The following is an 18671-nucleotide window of genomic DNA, read 5'->3' as shown; positions in this document are numbered from 1 at the left end:
AGTATCAAGCTGTTTTGGGTACAATGGCCTTGTAGTATAACATGATATCAGAAAGTGTGATGCCTCCCACTTTATTCTTCTTTTTCAAGATTGCTGAGGCTATTTGTGTTCTTTTCTGGTCCCATATAAATTTTTGGAATATGTGTTCTATATCTTTGAAGTATGTCAATGGTATTTTAATTGGTATTGCATTAAATTTATAAATTGCTTTGGGTAATATAGACATTTTAATTATATTTATTCTTCCTAACCATGAGCACAATATATGCTTCCACTTGTTTGTGTCTTTCTTGATTTCTTTTATCAATGTTTTATAATTTTCTGAGTACAACTATTTAACCTCCTTGGTTAAATTTACTCCTAGGTCCTTTAGTTTTTTGGTTATGATAGTGAAGGGGATAGTTTCCTTACTTTCTCTTTATGAAAGTTTATTGTTCATGTATAGAAATGCCTCTGATTTCTGAGTATTAATTTTATATCCTGCCACCTTGCTGAATTTATTTATTAGGTCCAGTCGTTTTTTGACTGAGACATTAGGATTTTCTATATACAATATTATGTCATCTGCCAATAATGATAGTGTTACTTATTTTCCAATTTGGATGCCTTTTATTTCTTCGTCTTGTCTGATTGCTGTAGCTAGGACTTCCAGTGCTGTGTTGAATAAGAGTGGTGAAAGGGGGCAAACCTGCCTTGTTCCTGCTTTTTGGGGAATTGATTTTAATTTTTGTCCATTAATTATAATGTTTTCTGTGGGTTTGTCAGAAATGGCCTTTATCATATTGAGGTATGTTTCCTGTATTCCCACTTTGCTAAGAGCTTTGATCATAAATGGGTGCTGGATTTTATTAAATGCTTTTTCTGCATTGATTGAAATTATCATGTGGTTTTTCTCTTTCCTTTTTTTAGTATGGTGAATCACATTAATTTATTTAAGAATGTTGTACCATTCTTGCCTCCCCACAATAAATTCCACTTGATCATGATGTATGATTTTTTCCAGTATTGCTGGATCTAGTATGCTAATATTTTGTTGAGAATTTTAGCATCTAAATTCATCAGGGTTATTGGCATATAATTTTCTTTCTTTGTGTTGTGCTTGCCTGGTTTTGGAATCAGAATTATGCTCACCTCATAAAAGAAACTTAGAAGTGTTTCTTCCTTTTGAATTTTTTGAAATGGCTTGAGAAGGATAGGAGTAAGTTTTTTTTTTAAATATTTGGTATAATTAGCAATTGAAGCCATCGGGCCCAGGAGTTTTGTTTTTTCAGATTTGTTTGATAACTATTTTGATCTCTTTTGTTGTAATCAGTGTTTTTAGGTTTTCTGATTCTTCTAGAATGCTTTTTGGAAGATTATATGTTTCAAGGAATTTGTCCATTTTACCTAGATGGTTTAATATTTTGGCGTACAGTTCTTCAGTGTTTCCTTACAATATTTTATATTTCTGTTGTGTCAGTTGTTATTTCTCCACTCTCATTTCTAATTTTGTTTATTTGAGTTTTCTCTCTTCCTTTCTTGGTGAGTCTTGTTAAAGGTTCATTGATCTTGTTTATCCTTTCAAAGAACCAGCTCTTAGTTTCCTTGATCCTCTATATTGTTTCTGTAGCTTCTATGTCATTTATTTCTGCTCTGATCTTTATTATTTTCTACCTTTTACTACCTCTGGGCCTTACTTACTGTTCTTTTTCTAGTTCTTTTAGATGAAAGGTAAGGTTGTTTATTTGAGCTTTTGCAAGCTTCTTAAGGAATGTCTGTAGTGCTGTGAACTTCCCTTTCAGGAATTCTTTTGCTGTGTCCCATAAATTTTGAGTTGTTTTTTGCTCATTATTGTTTGTTTCTAGGATTTTTTTTAATTTCTTCTTTGATTTCATTGTTAACCCATTCATTACCTAATAACATGCTATTTAGTTTCCATGTGTTTGAATATTTTTCAGTTTTTCTGTTGTTGCTGATTTCTAGTTTCATGCCATTGTGATCAAAGAAAATGCTTGATATGATTTCAATCTTCTTAAATTTGTTGAGACTGCTTTTGTGTCTTAACATATGATCTATCTTAGAGAATGCACCATGAGCACTTGAAAGGAATGTATTTTCTGCTGCCTTATGGTGAAAGGTTCTAAAGATATCTATTAAATTAAGTTGATCTAGTGTGTTCTTTAAGTCTGCTGTTTCTTTGTTAATTTTCTTTATTAAAGATCTACCTAGTGATTTTATTGGGTTATTGAAATCTCATACTATTATAGCATTGCTGTTGATCTCGCCTTTTATGTCCATGAAAGTCTGCTTTATATACTTAGGTGCTCCTATGTTAGATGCATAGATATTTATGATGGTTATATCTTTCTGTTTGATTGCTCTCTTTATCATTATGTAGTGACTTTCTTCATCTCTTACTATAGTATTTGTTTTAAAGTCCATTTTGTCTAAAATTAGTATTGCTACCCCATTTTTTTTTCATTTCCATTTGCATGAAATATTTTTTTTTATTTTTTTTTACCTTCAGTCTATGTATCTTTTGTTTTAAGGTGTGTCTTTTATAGACAGCTTATGTACGGGTCCTGTTTTCTTATCCATGCAGCTATCCCATGTCTTTTGATTGAATCATTTAAGGTTATTATTGCTATGTAGTTGTTTATTGCCGTTTTATTTTTTAAAGCTGTATTCCACTTTTGCTATATTCTTTTCCCAATTTGATCTGTTTACAACAGACCCCTTAACATTTCTTGCAGGACTGATTTGGTTGTAATAAATTCCTTGAGGTTTTTTGTTTGTTTGCTTTCTTTTTTGGTCTGGAAAGCTTTTTATTTCTTCTTCCATTTTCAATGATAGTCTTGTTGGATAAAGTAGTCTTGGTTGTAGTCTCTTGTTCTGCATTACTTTGAATATTTCTTGCCATTCCCTTCTGGCCTCAAATATTTCTGTTGAGAAGTTGCATGTCATTCTTATGGGGGCTCCTTTGTAGGTTATAGTCTTTTTTCTCTAGCAGCTTTTAATAGTTTCTCTTTATCACTTAGCTTTGGTATTTTAATTATGATGTGTCTTGGTGTAGGTCTTTTTGGGTATTTCTATAATGGAGTTCTCTGCTTCTTGAACTTGTGAAATTTTATCTTGCATCAATTTAGGAAGGTTTTCAGTTATGACTTTGTGGAATACAGTTTCTATCCCTTGTTTTTTCTCTTCTTCTTTTTGAACCACTATAATGCAGATATTATTTCTCTTCATGTTATCACAGAGCTCTCTTAGAGTTACCTCAGACTTTTTGGGTCTTTTTTTTCTGCTCTGCTTCCATGACTTTATTTATCATGTTTTCTAACTTGCTGATTTGATCCTCAGCTTTATCAATTCTGCTTTTAATTCCTTTTATTTTGGTCTTTATTTCTGATATTGTATTTGTCACCTCCAACTGATTTTTAAAAAATATTTTAATGTTCTTTTTTATACTTGCTATCTCTTTATTTAGGTGTTTGTAATGACCATCTATTGTTGTTCTACGATTCCTAGCATCCTAACAATTACTATTCTAAACTATGTATCCAGCAGTTTGGTTATTTCCATATCACACAGTGTCTTTTCTGGAAATTTCTTTTGTGATTTTATTTGGATTGCACTTTTCTGTCTTCTCATTATGTCTGTGTATTTGGGTGTGTTGTTGTTTTTTTAATATTAATATTTTTTTATTAAATTTAATGCAGTGACATTGATAAATCAGGGAACATATGTTGAGAGAAAATATCTCTAGATTATTTTGACATTTGATTGTGCTGTATACCCCTCCCGCAAAGTTAAATTGTCTTCTGTCACCTTCTATCTGGTTTTCTTTGTGCCCCTCCCCTCCCCTAACCCCTCTCTCCTTCTTCACCCCCTCCCCCCTCCCGCAACCCCCCTGCCCCTGTTGCCATTACATTCTTGTTCATGTCTCTGAGTCTCATATTTATGTCCCTTCTATGTATGGATTCATCTCAGTTTTTTTTTCTGATTTACTTATTTCACTCCGTATAATGTTGTCAAGGTCCATCCATGTTATTGTAAATGATCCGATGTCATCATTTCTTATGGCTGATTAGTATTCCATAGTATATATGTACCAAAGCTTTTTAATCCACTCGTCCTCTGACGGACACTTGGGCTGTTTCCAGATCTTCGCTATTGTGAACAATGCTGCCACAAACATGCGGGTGCATTTCTCCTTTTCGAGCCGTTCTATGGTGTCCTTGGGGTATATTCCTAAAAGTGGGATAGCTGGGTCAAAAGGCGGTTCGATTTTCAGTTTTTTGAGGAATCTCCATACTGTTTTCCACAGTGGCTGCACCAGTCTGCATTCCCACCAGCAGTGCAGGAGGGTCCCCTTTTCTCCACATCCTCGCCAGCACTTATTCTGTGTTGTTTTGTTGATAAGCGCCATTCTGACTGGTGTAAGGTGATATCTCATTGTGGTTTTAATTTCCATTTCTCTAATGATTAGTGATGTTGAGCATTTTTTCATATGCCTATTGGCCATCTGTATGTCCTCTTTGGAGAAGTGTCTATTCATCTCTTTTGCCCATTTTTGGATTGGGTTGTTTGTCTTCCTGGTGTTGAGTTTTACAAGTTCTTTATAAATTTTGGTTATTAACCCCTTATCAGACGTATTGTCAAATATGTTCTCCCATTGTGTAGTTTGTCTTTTTATTCTGTTCTTGTTGTCTTTAGCTGTGCAAAAGCTTTTTAGTTTGATATAGTCCCATTTGTTTATCCTGTCTTTTATTTCACTTCCCCGTGGAGATAAATCAGCAAATATATTGCTCCGAGAGATGTCGGAGAGCTTACTGCCTATGTTTTCTTCTAAGATGCTTATGGTTTCAGGGCCTACATTCAAGTCTTTTATCCATTTTGAGTTTATTTTTGTGAGTGGTGTAAGCTGGTAATCTAGTTTAATTTTTTTCAGGTAGCTGTCCAATTTTCCCAACACCATTTGTTAAAGAGGCTGTCTTTACTCCATTGTATTTCCTTACCTCCTTTGTCAAATATCAGTTGTCCATAGAACTGTGGGTTTATTTCTGGGTTCTCTGTTCTATTCCATTGATCTATATGCCCGTTCTTATGCCAGTACCAGGCTGTTTTGAGTACAATGGCCTTGTAGTATAACTTGATATCAGGAAGTGTGATACCTCCCACTTTATTCTTCTTTTTTAAGATTGCTGAGGATATTCGTGTCCTTTTTTGGTTCCATATAAATTTTTGGAATATGTGTTCTATATCTTTGAAGTATGTCATTGGTATTTTAATTGGTATTGCATTGAATTTATAAATTGCTTTGGGTAATATAGACATTTTAATGATGTTTATTTTTCCTAACCATGAGCACGGTATATGCTTCCACTTGTTAGTATCTTCCTTGATTTCTTTTATCAATGTTTTGTAATTTTCCGAGTACAAGTCTTTAGTCTCCTTGGTTAAGTTTACTCCTAGGTACTTTATTTTTTTGGTTGTAATTGTGAAGGGGATTGTTTCCTTAATTTCTCTTTCTGACTGTTCATTGTTGGTGTATAAAAATGCTTCTGATTTCTGAGTATTGATTTTATATCCTGCCACTTTGCTGAATTTATTTATCAGGTCCAGTAGTTTTTTGACTGAGACTTTAGGGTTTTCTATATACAATATCATATCATCTGCAAATAATGATAGTTTTAATTCTTCTTTTCCAACTTGAATGCCTTTTATTTCTTCTTCTTGTCTGATTGCTGTGGCTAGGACTTCCAGGACTATGTTAAATAAGAGTGGTGAAAGGGGGCACCCCTGCCTTGTTCCTGATCTTAAGGGTATTGCTTTTAATTTTTTCCCATTGAGTATGATGTTGGCTGTGGGTTTCTCATAGATGGCTTTTATCATGTTGAGGTATGTTCCCTGTATTCCCACTTTTCTGAGAGTTTTGATCATGAATGGGTGCTGGATTTTATCAAATGCTTTTTCTGCATCTATTGAAATTATCATATGGTTTTTCTCCTTCTTTTTGTTTATGTGATGAATTACATTGATTGATTTACGAATATTGTACCAGCCTTGCCTCCCCAGAATAAATCCCACTTGATCATGGTGTATGATTTTTTCCATATATTGTTGGATCCGGTTTGCTAATATTTTGTTGAGGATTTTACCATCTATATTCATCAGAGATATTGGCCTATAATTTTCTTTCTTTGTGTGGTCTTTGCCTGGTTTTGGAATCAGAATTATGCTCGCCTCATAAAAGGAGTTTGGAAGTCTTCCTTCCTCTTGAATTTTTTGAAATAGTTTGAGAAGGATAGGAGTTAGTTCTTCTTTGAATATTTGGTAGAATTCCATTGTGAAGCCATCGGGTCCCGGACTTTTCTTTGTTGGGAGTTTTTTGATAACTGTTTCGATCTCCTTTGGTGTAATTGGTCTGTTTAAGTTTTCTGATTCTTCCAGATTGATTTTTGGAAGATTGTACGTTTCAAGGAATTTGTCCATTTCATCTAGGTTGTCTAGTTTTTTGGCATACAGTTCTTCATAGTATTTTCTTACAATATTTTGTATTTCTGTTGTGTCAGTTGTTATATCTCCTCTCTCATTTCTAATTTTATTTATTTGAGTCCTCTCTCTCTTTTTTTGGTGAGTCTACTTAAAGGTGCATCAATCTTGTTTACCTTTTCAAAGAACCAGCTCCCAGTTTCATTGATCCTCTATATTGTTTCTTTAGCCTCTATGTCATTTATTTCTGCTCTGATCTTTATTATTTCCTTCCTTCTACTACATTTTGGCTTTACTTGCTGTTCTTTTTCTAATTCTTTTAGATGCAGGGTTAAGTTGTTTATTTGAGCTTTTTCTAGCTTCTGAAAGTGTGCCTGTAGTGCTATGAACTTCCCTCTCAGCACTGCTTTCGCTGTGTCCCATAAATTTTGAGTTGTTGTATGCTCATTGTCATTCGTTTCTAGGAATTTCTTTATTTCTTCTTTGATCTCATTCTTAATCCATTCATTATTTAACACCCTGCTATTTAGTTTCCATGTGTTTGAGAATTTTTGAGCTTTTCTGCTGTGATTCATTTCTAGTTTCATGCCGTTGTGATCGGAGAAAGTGCTTGATATGATTTCAGTCTTCTTAAATTTGTTGAGAGCACTTTTGTGCCCTAACATGTGGTCTATCCTAGAGAATGTACCATGAGCACTTGAAAAGAATGTATATTCTGCTGCTTTAGGGTGAAAGGTTCTGAAGATATCTATTAAATCGAGTTGATCTAGTGTTTCCAATAAGTCTGCTGTTTCTTTGTTAGTTTTCTTTCTTGAGGATCTATCTAGTGATGTTAGTGGGGTATTGAAATCCCCTACTATTATAGTATTGCTGTTGATCTCGCCCTTTAAATCCATCAAAGTCTGTTTTATATATTTGGGTGCTCCTATATTAGGTGCATAGATATTTATAATAGTTATATCTTCCTGTTGGATTACTCCCTTTATCATTATGTAGTGGCCTTCTTTATCTCTTACTATATCCTTTGTTTTAAAGTCCAATTTGTCTCATATAAGTATTGCTACCCCAGCTTTTTTTTCATTTCCATTTGCATGAAACATTTTTTTCCATCCTTTTACCTTCAATCTGTGTGTGTCTTTTGTTCTAAGGTGTGTCTCTTGTAGACAACATATGTATGGGTCCTGTTTTCTTATCCATGCAGCTACCCTATGTATTTTGATTGGATCATTTAATCCATTTACATTTAAGGTTATTATTGATATGTAGTTGTTTATTGCCATTTTCTTCTTTAAAGGTGTATTCCTTTTTCTTTTTTTTTTTTTATGTATTCTTTTCCCACTTTATCTGTTTACACCAGGCCCCTTAATATTTCCTGCAGCATTGGTTTGGTTGTAATGAATTCCTTGAGTTGTTTTTTGTCTGGGAAGCTTTTTATTTCTCCTTCAATTTTAAACGATAGCCTTGCTGGATAAAGTGGTCTTGGTTGTAGGTTCTTGTCTTGCATTACTTTGAATATTTCTTGCCATTCCCTTCTGGCCTCAAGTGTTTCTTTTGAGAAGTCAGATGTCATGCTTATGGGGGCTCCTTTGTAGGTGATAACTTTTTTTTCTCTTGCAGCTTTTAATATTTTCTCTTTATCGCTTAGCTTTGGTATTTTAATTATGATGTGTCTTGGTGTAGGTTTCTTTGGGTTTCTCTTTAATGGAGTCCTCTGTGCTTCTTGGATTTGTGAGAGTTTCTCTTGCATTAATTTAGGGAAGTTTTCAGCTATGATATGATTGAACAAAGTCTCTATCCCTTGTTCTTTTTCTTCTTCTTCAGGAACCCCTATGATGCGGATGTTATTTCTCTTCATGTTGTCACAGAGCTCTCTAAGAGTTTCCTCTGACTTTTTGAGTCTTTTTTTCTCTTTTCTTCTCTGCTTTCATGCCTTCATTCCAGTTGTCTTCTAACTCGCTGATTCGATCCTCTGCTCTATCTATCCTGTTTTTAATTCCTTCCATTGTGGTCTTTATTTCTGATATTGTATTTGTCGTCTCCAACTGATTCTTTTTTATACTTGCTATTTCTTTATTTAGGTTTTCAAACTTTCCCTCCATTGTTTTTCTAAGATCTCTAAGCATCCTTACAATCATTATTTTGAACTCCGCATCTGGAAGTTTGATTATTTCCATATCACTCAGTTCATCTCTTGAAAGTGTCTCTTGTGGTTTCATTTGGATTGCACTCCTTTGTTTTCTCATCTTCTTTTTTTTTATTTGTAGAGTTGATTGAGTCTAGGCTTGGTTTTGTCTGCCTCCAGTTTTCATTTGTGTTATTTTTAGGTCTTTGTGGGTTGGTATCAGCTATTATTTGTAATCCACTTTCAGATTTGGGCAGCTTTGAAGTCTTGATTTGTTTGTTTTCTTAACAGGTGATAGTCTTGTTAACTGATCTCAGCAGGGGGCTTCCTTAAAACTGTATCCAGGAATGCTGTGGGTGTAACCTGAGACGCTGAAGGTCTCTTCCTCCAACTAATCTCACTGGGGGCAGGGTTTTTTCTCTCAGCTTCAGTAGGGGGAGGTGTATCTCAGATCTCCATGGAGACCTGAGTTACTGCCCCTCCTCCCCACTTCTTGTTTTCAGCTGTGTCTTGTTTCGCTGATTGGAGCTGGATAGATGTCCGGAGATCTCTGATCCGGAAGCAATTCAGCTCTGTTTTGTCAAAGGTTCAGTCCCTCCCCCAGCTATGGTCGCCTCCAGCACAAATGAGTCAGCTTTTTTATTTCGTTTCTTGCATACCTTAGCCCCTCACAGTCTGTCCCTCTCCCTGTCTTTTCCACTTGGGAGATAAGCTGGTCTTTTCAACCCACCTTGCTCCCTGGTCGCCAGGTAAGTGGCTGTGAGCAGTAGTTTCTGCTCTTTTTCCTCTGTGAAATCCTCTCTGGGCTCTCAGCCTCACCCCCCCTCCTTCCCTTCCTGTAAGCAGAGGAGATTCAGGCACTCCTTACCAGGATTATTGTGGCTTCCTCTTTGCTCCTTGGTTTTTGAGAGCTGTTCTTGCAGTTCAGTGTTGGTTTTTCATGCTGATTTTTTCTAAATTGATTTGTATTCCAGTATGGTGTTGAGAGCTGGGTGTCTGTGCATCCGCCTACTCCGCTGCCATCTTCTCTCTCGGGTGTGTTGTTTTTAGGGGGCTGTTTGAGTCTAGGTTTGGTGTTGTCTGCCTCCAACTTTTATTTGTGTTATTCCTAGGTCTTCTTGGGTTGTTATCAGCTGTCATTTGTAATCCACTGTCAGGTTTGACTTTTCTAGTCAAATGATTTTAAAGTTTTGATTTGTTTGTTTTCTTCTGAATTATCTCACTGGTTGTCTTGTTTACTGACCTCAGCAGGGGGCTTATTTGAAACTGTATCCAGGAATTCAGTGGGTGTAACCTGAGACTCTGAAGGCCTGATCTGCCAGTTACTCTCTCTCTCTGGGGTCAGGGTGTTTTCTCAGGTTCAGTAGGCGAGGTGTATCTCAGATCTCCATGGAGATCTGGGTTACTGCCCCTCCTCCCCACTTCTTGTTTTTAGCTTTGTCTTCTTGCGTTGATTGGAGCTGGAGAGATATCTTGAGATGGGTGAACTGGAACCACTTGTTTTGTGTTATGTGGAAGGATAAACCCCTCCCCCAGCTACAGCCCTCTCCAGCACTGGATGAGTCAGCTTCTCAGGTCTTCCCATGCATTCCTCTGCCAGTCACTGTCTGTCACTCTTTCCCCTTTCCTTTTGGAAGATAAGCCAGCCCTTTCAACACACCTCATCCCCAGGTCCCAGTCAAGTGGCTGTGAGCAATATTTACTACTCTTTTCCTTGGAATGAGAACCCTTCTGTGCTCTCAGCCCCACAATTTCTTTGTTCCTTTTAGAAAGGGAGACTCACCTCTCCCCGGCTTTCCCTACCAGGCTCAGTGTGGCTTCTCCTTTGCTCCTTAGTTTTTATTTTTAGAGCTGTTCTTGTAGTTTAGATTTGGTTTTTCACACTGATCTTATATTAATTTGTAATCCACTTTGGTAGTATGAGCTGGGAGTCTGTGCAGTTGCCTACTTGCTGCCATCTTCAGGTCTCTCTAGGACAAATATTCCTTGACAAGCCAAACATTTCCTAAGCCCTTTTGATTCTGTTTGTTCACTGCTCCTGCCATTCCCCAGGCACCATGTGAAATAAAAATATGCCATTAACTAATAAGCAAGGAACATGATAGCCTTTTAAAACCGCACTAAACTTAATTTTCTATGATAATGATACAAATTTAAAAATTTTAATTCTTTTAAGTGAGAGGAAGGGAGATAGATTTCTTTATGTGCCCCAACCAGGATTCACCAAGCAACCCCAGTCTGAGGTCCTTGCTCAGACTACCGAGTTATCCTCAGTTCTTGCAGTCAACACTTGAACTGACTGAATTATCGAGCTGATGATGAAACCAATCAAGCCATTTACTGTGGGAGGGGAAGAAAGAGAGAAGGAGGAGATGGAGGAATAGAGAAGCAGATAGTCGCTTTTTGTGTGTGCCCTGACCAGAGTTTGAACCTGGGATGTCCACATGCTGGGCCAATACTCTATCTACTGGGAAAAGTAGCATGGGCCTGTTTTCTGAGGGCCACCTCTGTCTAGCATATAGGGTAAGAGCAGAGGTTCAATCGATGCCCAGAAGCCTGGAATGCTGTGCTGTGGTCTGAGCTGAGGTGCTGGAACCTTTGCTGAGTGAGGTGGGATGATGGTGCTGTTCTTTTCTATAGGGTGGCTTATTATTTTAAGTTTTGCTTTGTTAATTTTTAAAGAATACAGTTCAGTGGGAATTTTCTCAGAGATTACTTTATCTCCAAGTGAGAGAGGATTATGGATTAGCTGGAGAAGGATGGAAGTCAGGCATGTAAGAAGTATGATTGGGGGACATGTCTGGTTAGCTCAGTTGGTTAGAGCTCCAACCTGTAATTCCAAGGTTGATCCCAGGTCAGGGCACATACAAGAAATGACCAATGACTGCATGTCTAGGTAGAACAATGAATAAATGCCTGTCTTTATCTTTTTTTTTGGTCTTTTCTTCTCCTCTTCCTCTTTTTTTTAATTTTCCTGAAGCTGGAAACAGAAAGAGACAGTCAGACATACTCCCGCATGCACCCGACCAGGATCCACCCAGCAGGCCGACCATGGGCCGACGCTCTGCCCATCCTGGGTGTTGCCATGTTGCAACCAGAGCCACTCTAGTGCCTGAGGCAGAGGCCACAGAGCCATCCCCAGTGCCCAGGCCATCTTTGCTCCAATGGAGCCTCGGCTGCAGGAGGGGAAGAGAGAGAGAGAGAGAGAGAGAGAGGAAAGTGCGGCGGAGGGTTGGAGAAGCAAATCGGTGCTTCTCCTGTGTGCCCTGGCCGGGAATCAAACCTGGGTCCTCCGCACACTAGGCCGATGCTCTACCGCTGAAGCAACCAGCCAGGGATCCTCTTCCTCTTATTTTTCTTTTTCCTCCTCTGCTTTTTGTCCTCAAAAAGCAATCAATTTGTAAAAAGTATGGCTAGGAAAATATTTTGAAAAAAAATTTCATTGTATATAAAATGGGCTGACTGAATAAAATCAAGTATGAATATTTGATGTGAAGCTTGAATAAAAACATATTGTCAGTTTGTCATCTGTTGGAAACTATGATGGAGCAATTTCTAGTTGGGGTCAGTGGTGTGTATAAAGAACTGTGCTAAAAGCTACATGTATATATGAAATGTCAGCACTGGTCTACCCATAGAAGGGGTAAAACAGCCCCTGATGCTATTTGATAGTCCCTCATCTGGCAATGCAAAGAAGGGACCCTTGATATTGGCTTTTTGAATTTCTAAAGAAGATATAGTACATAAACATGAAAAGAGAAAACAGACTGTAAAAATCGCTTTGTGGGAGACAGAGATTACATTGTTAACTTCATAATAATGACTCGTGGGACAGGTCTAAACAAAACATATGACCCAGGCGGCCTTATAAACATCTGTCCTGACCAAAATTTTCTCTTTCAGCAGAACCACAGCCAGACATGCACCCATGTTCTTCCTTCTCTCTGGCTTTCTCCAGTCAGAAATTCCTCAGTCAACATGTGGGATGCAATCACCCCTCTGATATTCTCTCAGGAACATCTACAAGAAAGCACCTACAATCAAAGGATCCCTACCCAGAGGATGAAAATCAGCAGCAGCAACATACTGATACACACAATGAGGATGGCAAAGCTGAAGGTCAAAAGGTCAAAGAGAAGTACAAATATCTGATTAAAAGAAACAGGCTGAGGAGGATTTCAAGGGCCTTTTTCAAACCTTCCAAAGGACACATGGGAAGGTCTAGTGAGCAAGAGAGAATGATACAGAAAGCACTAAGCAGAGGCCAGAACGGAAATTCAGTGGACATAGAAAAACTCTCTATGAGAGTAGTAATGTCAACAAATGAAGCTATCAAGCATGGAGATTGTCAGCAAGGCTTGGATAATGGGTCAAATTTCCTCAAAAACCAGAGAAAACACACAGAGGAGAAGAACTATGTTTGCAGGGAGTGTGAAAGAGGTTTTACACAAAAGTAAGATCTCCTAATAAACCAGAGGACACACTCAGGGGAGAAACCCTTTGTTTGCAGGGAGTGTGAGCAAGGCTTTACAAAAAGGTCACAACTCTTTACACATCAGAGAACACATTCAGGGGAGAAGCCCTATGTTTGCAGCATGTGTTAATGACGTTTTTCTCAGAAGTCAAGTCTCTTCAGACAGCAGAGGATACACTCAGGGCAGAAGCCCTATATTTGCAGGGAGTGTGAGCGACGCTTTACAGAAAAGTCATATCTCATCACACACCAGAGAACACACTCAGGGGAGAAGCCCTATGTTTGCAGGGAGTGTGAGTGAGGATTTTCAAAGAAGTCAACTCTCCTAAGGCACCAGAGAATACTCTCAGGGGAGAAGCCCTATGTTTGCAAGGAGTGTGAACGAGGCTTTACACAAAAATCAGTTCTTGTAATGCACCAGAGAACACACTCAAGAGAGAATCTCTATGTTTGCAGGGAGTGTGAGCGAGGCTTTTCACTAAAATCAACTCTCCTTTCACACCAGAGAACACACTCAGGGAAGAAGCCCTATGTTTGCAGGGAGTGAAAGCAAGGTTTTTTACAGAAGTCAACTCTCCTCAGACAACAGAGGATACACTCAAGGGAGAAGCCCTTTGTTTGCAAGGAGAGTGAGTGAATCATTAGCAATAAATTGTGTCTCCATATTCATAGCTCTTACACAGGTCATACCCCAGCTCTGAGGGGACTTCATAGGAAGTACACTGACCCCTTACCATCATTAGATTGTAATTAGTATAGAAGTAACTAGTTAAACAACTTCTTCACTTTCATGACAAAAGATGAGCTGGACAAATAGTTCCTCAAGTGATATGGAAATGTCAACACCCATATTCTCCTGGTCTCTTGCCTCCTGTTCTAATAAATCTTATCTTCATAAAACTATGATGCCCATATACCTCATTCTTTCCCTCCCCATCACTGTAAGCAAAGAGTTCTCAGAGGGCCATGGAGAACTCACACTGTCAAGCACAGAAACTCAACCCCTAAAAAACATAGAAATCTGAAGTCAATTTACATAGGTTACTTCGCAGGGAGAGGGATTTGAGACAGACTCACCAGGGAAAGTCCTTTTCTTCACTCCAGGGAAGTGGAGGCTTCTCTCCTAGTAGGCTCACCACCCTCTTCTCTTGGGTTTCTTGGCACTTGTCCTGGTTTTCTCTGAGCTCTGTAGTCTTTGGTGAAAACCAGAAAGAAATATGTGCATGTCCATGTCTGTGTCCCTGGCTCAGGCTGGGCAGCTAGTCTCCCTCACTCTCTCCTCACAGTTTCTTTAGGGTGAGAATCTTATGGTATACACCATATGGACTCTAGATCATTCCATAGTGGGTTTCAATCTTGGCTCTGCCTTCACCAGCTTTGCAACATAAGGCAAGATTCTCAAATTCTCTGTGCCTCTTTTTTAATCTACAAAATGGGAATGGTGCCTAACCAAGCAGTGGTGCAGTGCATAGAGCATTGGAATGGGATGAGAATGACCCAGGTCTAAAACACCAAGTTTGCTGGCATGAGCACAGACTCACCAGCTTGAGTGCTGGGTTGCATACTTAAGCATGGAATCATAGACATGACATTATGGTCACTGTCTTGAAATTCAGTGTTGCTGTCATGAGCAAAAAGTTACTTGTTCTGCTTTAGTCTCCTGTACAAGGCACATAATAGAGAGCAATCAATGAACAACTAAGATGCTCTAACAAAGAATTAATGCTTCTTATCTCATTTTCTTTCTGTTTGTCACTATCTGTCCCTTTCTCCATCTCTCTTAAATAAAAATTGCTTTTCTGTCTCCACACTCTAACATAGATAAAATAAATAAATAAAATGACTATGACTAAACTCTCCAGATCAAGGATATATGAAAGTTGATGCTTTCTGCTCTTCCCCCTTCTCTCTCTCTCTCTCTTTCTCTCTCTCTCTCTCCAATCTCTAGAATAAATGTTAATAAATAAATAAAATAGAAATTGCTACACAATCAGTCTGCAGGATTGGAGATCTTCCTTCCAAACATTTGGAGTAATTTTGGCTCAGAAAAACTTTAAAACTTTCAGGTTTCATGTTTCATATTTCAACAAGACCAAGTACCTAACCTTGTAAAAATAAGCTCTGACTGATATATGATTAGAAAATGGCAAATTCAGACTACTATATTATGGCACTCACATCTGTTAGGACGGCTAAAGTTTAAATATGACAGTACCAATGTTCTCATGCATTCATTAATTCTTAGATGTCCCCTGACTAAGGATTCAGCCTATAACTTTGGTGTATCAGAATGATGCTTTAACTAACTAAGCTTCCTGGCCAAGGCAAAACCATGGATTTTATCCAACTCTCATTTAAAGATAGAAAACACCTCTTTCAGAACCAATAGATTACCACACACAAAAAAAACCAGTAGAGAGAAAACTTACTTAACATAAGCATGTAAGTGCATCAACTGAGGAAGGAATGGCAGGCCCCCTCTTCACTGAGCAGAAAAAACAAAAAAAATGCAAGAGAAGGGAGCCTGCATGAGTAATGAGTCAGACAGTTCTAGATTAACTACTTTCTATAATTCTCTGAAAAGGTGCCTGGGACCACTTGCTACAGAGAGCAAGGAAGATAAAGGTATCTGAAAACCCCTTTTTTTCTTCTCAAAAGCATTTAAGAAACCATGTTTACATACATTAATTAAATTTTTCAACACTTGTCTTCTAATTACACCTGAATTTACCCTCCCATCCTAGAGTCATGAGAGTGACATGTACCTCTAGACAATGGGGTCACAAGCTCCTTGCATGAATATTTGTATTCTGTAAAAGTTATATTAGATGTAAGGAATCTAACTTTAAGGAGCACACATTTGGTTTCCTCTTTGGGGATCATGCTGCTCCACAAGCTAAATAAATTCTACTTCCTTCATCAAGTTGCCTGGGTGGTTTTTCATGCCTTGATTCCTACAATGCAACCAATGACAGATAATCCACTGTACCCATCCCTGTAACTCCTTACTGCCACAAAGGTGTTATTTCAAAAATGCACTCGGCCTAACAGTAGTGACACAGACTGAGGACACATTTAAAAGAAACCATATTGCAGTATAAAGCAAGTGACAACACACTTTAAAGATTTGAAATTATATAACCTATTTCCACCTCATGAGAGCTGACCTTGAAATCCTTATTAGCAGATAAACCAGGAAGTCCTTTTACTTACACTTATAAAATACAATTTTAAATAACCTGTAACATACATGGTAATTAGAATTCTAAAATAATTTATCTACTGAAAGAGAATAATTAAAAAAAAACCTGTGGTGCCCTAAACAGATGGCTCAGTGCGTGGAGTGTCCCCCTTGTGTGCTAAGGTTTTGGGTTTTGTCACAGGTCTCAGCACCTAAGAGAAGTTACCAAGAAATAATTTTATATTTCTCTCTCTTTCTCAAATCAATGTAAAAAATTAAAAATATAATGAAAAAATCTGTGATAGAGCTGCAACATGCCTAGTGCATTTCTCTCCACAGAAAGGCAGAAAACAAAAGAGAAACTAAAAAATGAAGATATCTCTTCAGACTATATTTCTATTTTCACCTAGAAAATACTTTTTTTCCCATCAACAATCTAATTCTGCACCTCACAGTGTTTTCTTCCCGTTTCTGCCTCACATAGTGCCTCTCCAAGACAGGAACAATTTTTCTCTCACTTTCCCAAAACACATGACCTGAAGATCCTGTAGTGAAGACAGGTGAGCAAGAGGGGGCATCCCCACTTTTTGTCACTGTCCCAAGAGAAGAAAATCTCCATGCGGGGAGTCTTCCCTAATAGAGGTTGTCACCACCTGTCAGGGAGCTCCAAGAGAGCGAGAGTGGAGAAGTTTGGCTAGGCGCCTAGTCTTTCTGAGCAGTCTACTGAGACTGAAAGTCCAACCCCTCAAAAGTTGAGGCATGTCAGAGAAAACCATCTGACCAGAGCAAATTTTTGTGCAAAAGAGAAGCCGACTGGGGATGGGGAAGGAAGAAAACTCCTTACCTTCTTGTCCGGCAAGGGTTCGGAACATGGTCAGATTGCCAGCCAAGCAACCTACAATTACATGTCCAAACAGAATCACAGAGTAAGCCTGAGATGAGCTGCCGCTGCCCACTGCTTCTCTGAGAGCCCCCTCCCCTCCCTTCACAAAAACCTGTTTCTTATCCACCACTGCCATCTCTTTCTTCTCCCCTGCTGGCCAGGGGCCCCTCCCTTTACTGTGTTCTTAAGTCCCTCCTCTGTCAGGACTTTCTCAGCCTGGCATTGTTTCTTACACTGGTTTTCAGGACGTCCAACCCCAATTTTCTTGCAGGAAGTTCTGGCCCTCTCCTGCATTTGGCTCCAGCGTTTCCCTGCGGGGTCTGGGTGCCATGCTCCACATAAGCCCTCTTCCTTTTATTCTCAATCCCCTAAACCCCTATCCAGAACCTGTTAACATGGCATTTAAAGTTTTTAACAGTCCCAACTAGTAGAAACAGGCCAAGGCTGTTCGCCAGACCTGCATTCAGCAGAAGGTAATGCCCCAAACCCTGACTTTTGTGGTGATTCTGAGACCAGAAAAGCCAACAGCAGCTAACATTAATTGTGGCAAGCAGGATCATTGGTCCCATCAGGGCCCCTGCTGTGGCTGCCCACTGAGCCCTGCCCTGACTGCAAGCAGCCCAGTCACTGGTGAAGTGATTGCCCCTTTGGGCAACAGGTTTTTACTGAGCACCTCTATGTGGAGGACAAGCTGCCCAAATGGGAAGGCCAATCCAGCCAGGTGGGTGCATCGCTCAAACTCCTAGGACACAGCCTGGACTCAGAGAACCCAGGGTATGCTGCAACTAGTGGGTAAGTCCATCTCATTTCTTGTGGACATGGGGGCTACCTTCTCTGTTTTGCCATCACACTCTGGACCTCTAGTTCCCTCAAAGCTCTCGGTTATGGGAATGAATGGGACCCTCTTCCTTTCTCCTTTTATGCCACTCCTGACATGCAGTTTTGCTTCAAGGTTTCATTTTTACAGGACCACTGGCAGTCAGAAACACTGGACTCCATACAGCTCCAGCTCACCAAAAAATTGAACCCTACAAATCCCCCTATTTACTCCTCTGTTTTTAAATACTTACAGGATCGCATTCACAAAGTTTCTCAATTCACGGCCACACAGATGTTCCTCCTGACACCCCTCCAAACCACCACTTTCTGATCTCCCCCTTACCATGACACCCCTATTCAGCAGGAAGTAGCTAGATGAATAAACAGTGCCCCTTTTACTATTTAACACAAAAGGTCAGAATGTAAGGTTGGTGGATAATGGGGGATGGTCACTTGGGGAACTCAGACCTGCAAACTTTGGCTGGGACTGCCCACAGCCAAGTGCACCAAGAGAGGCTTCGCAGGAACTCTTTGGAAAAAAGCGACTGTCTGCTAGCCAGTGAGATTTCACCGCACCATATTAGCTCAACTTCCCTAGAGGGACCCCTTTAAATATCTCCCATGCAGTTTAATCCCTGCAACTTCCCTGGCCTCTGTCTTACCTTGGGGCCAGGAAATGCTGGGTAGGTTGCACGCTCTGTACTCAATAAAAACTTTTGAT

The sequence above is a fragment of the Saccopteryx bilineata genome, unplaced genomic scaffold (genome assembly GCF_036850765.1).
Source record: "Saccopteryx bilineata isolate mSacBil1 unplaced genomic scaffold, mSacBil1_pri_phased_curated manual_scaffold_71, whole genome shotgun sequence".
Lineage (NCBI taxonomy): Eukaryota > Metazoa > Chordata > Mammalia > Chiroptera > Emballonuridae > Saccopteryx > Saccopteryx bilineata.
This window is presented reverse-complemented; position numbering follows the sequence as displayed.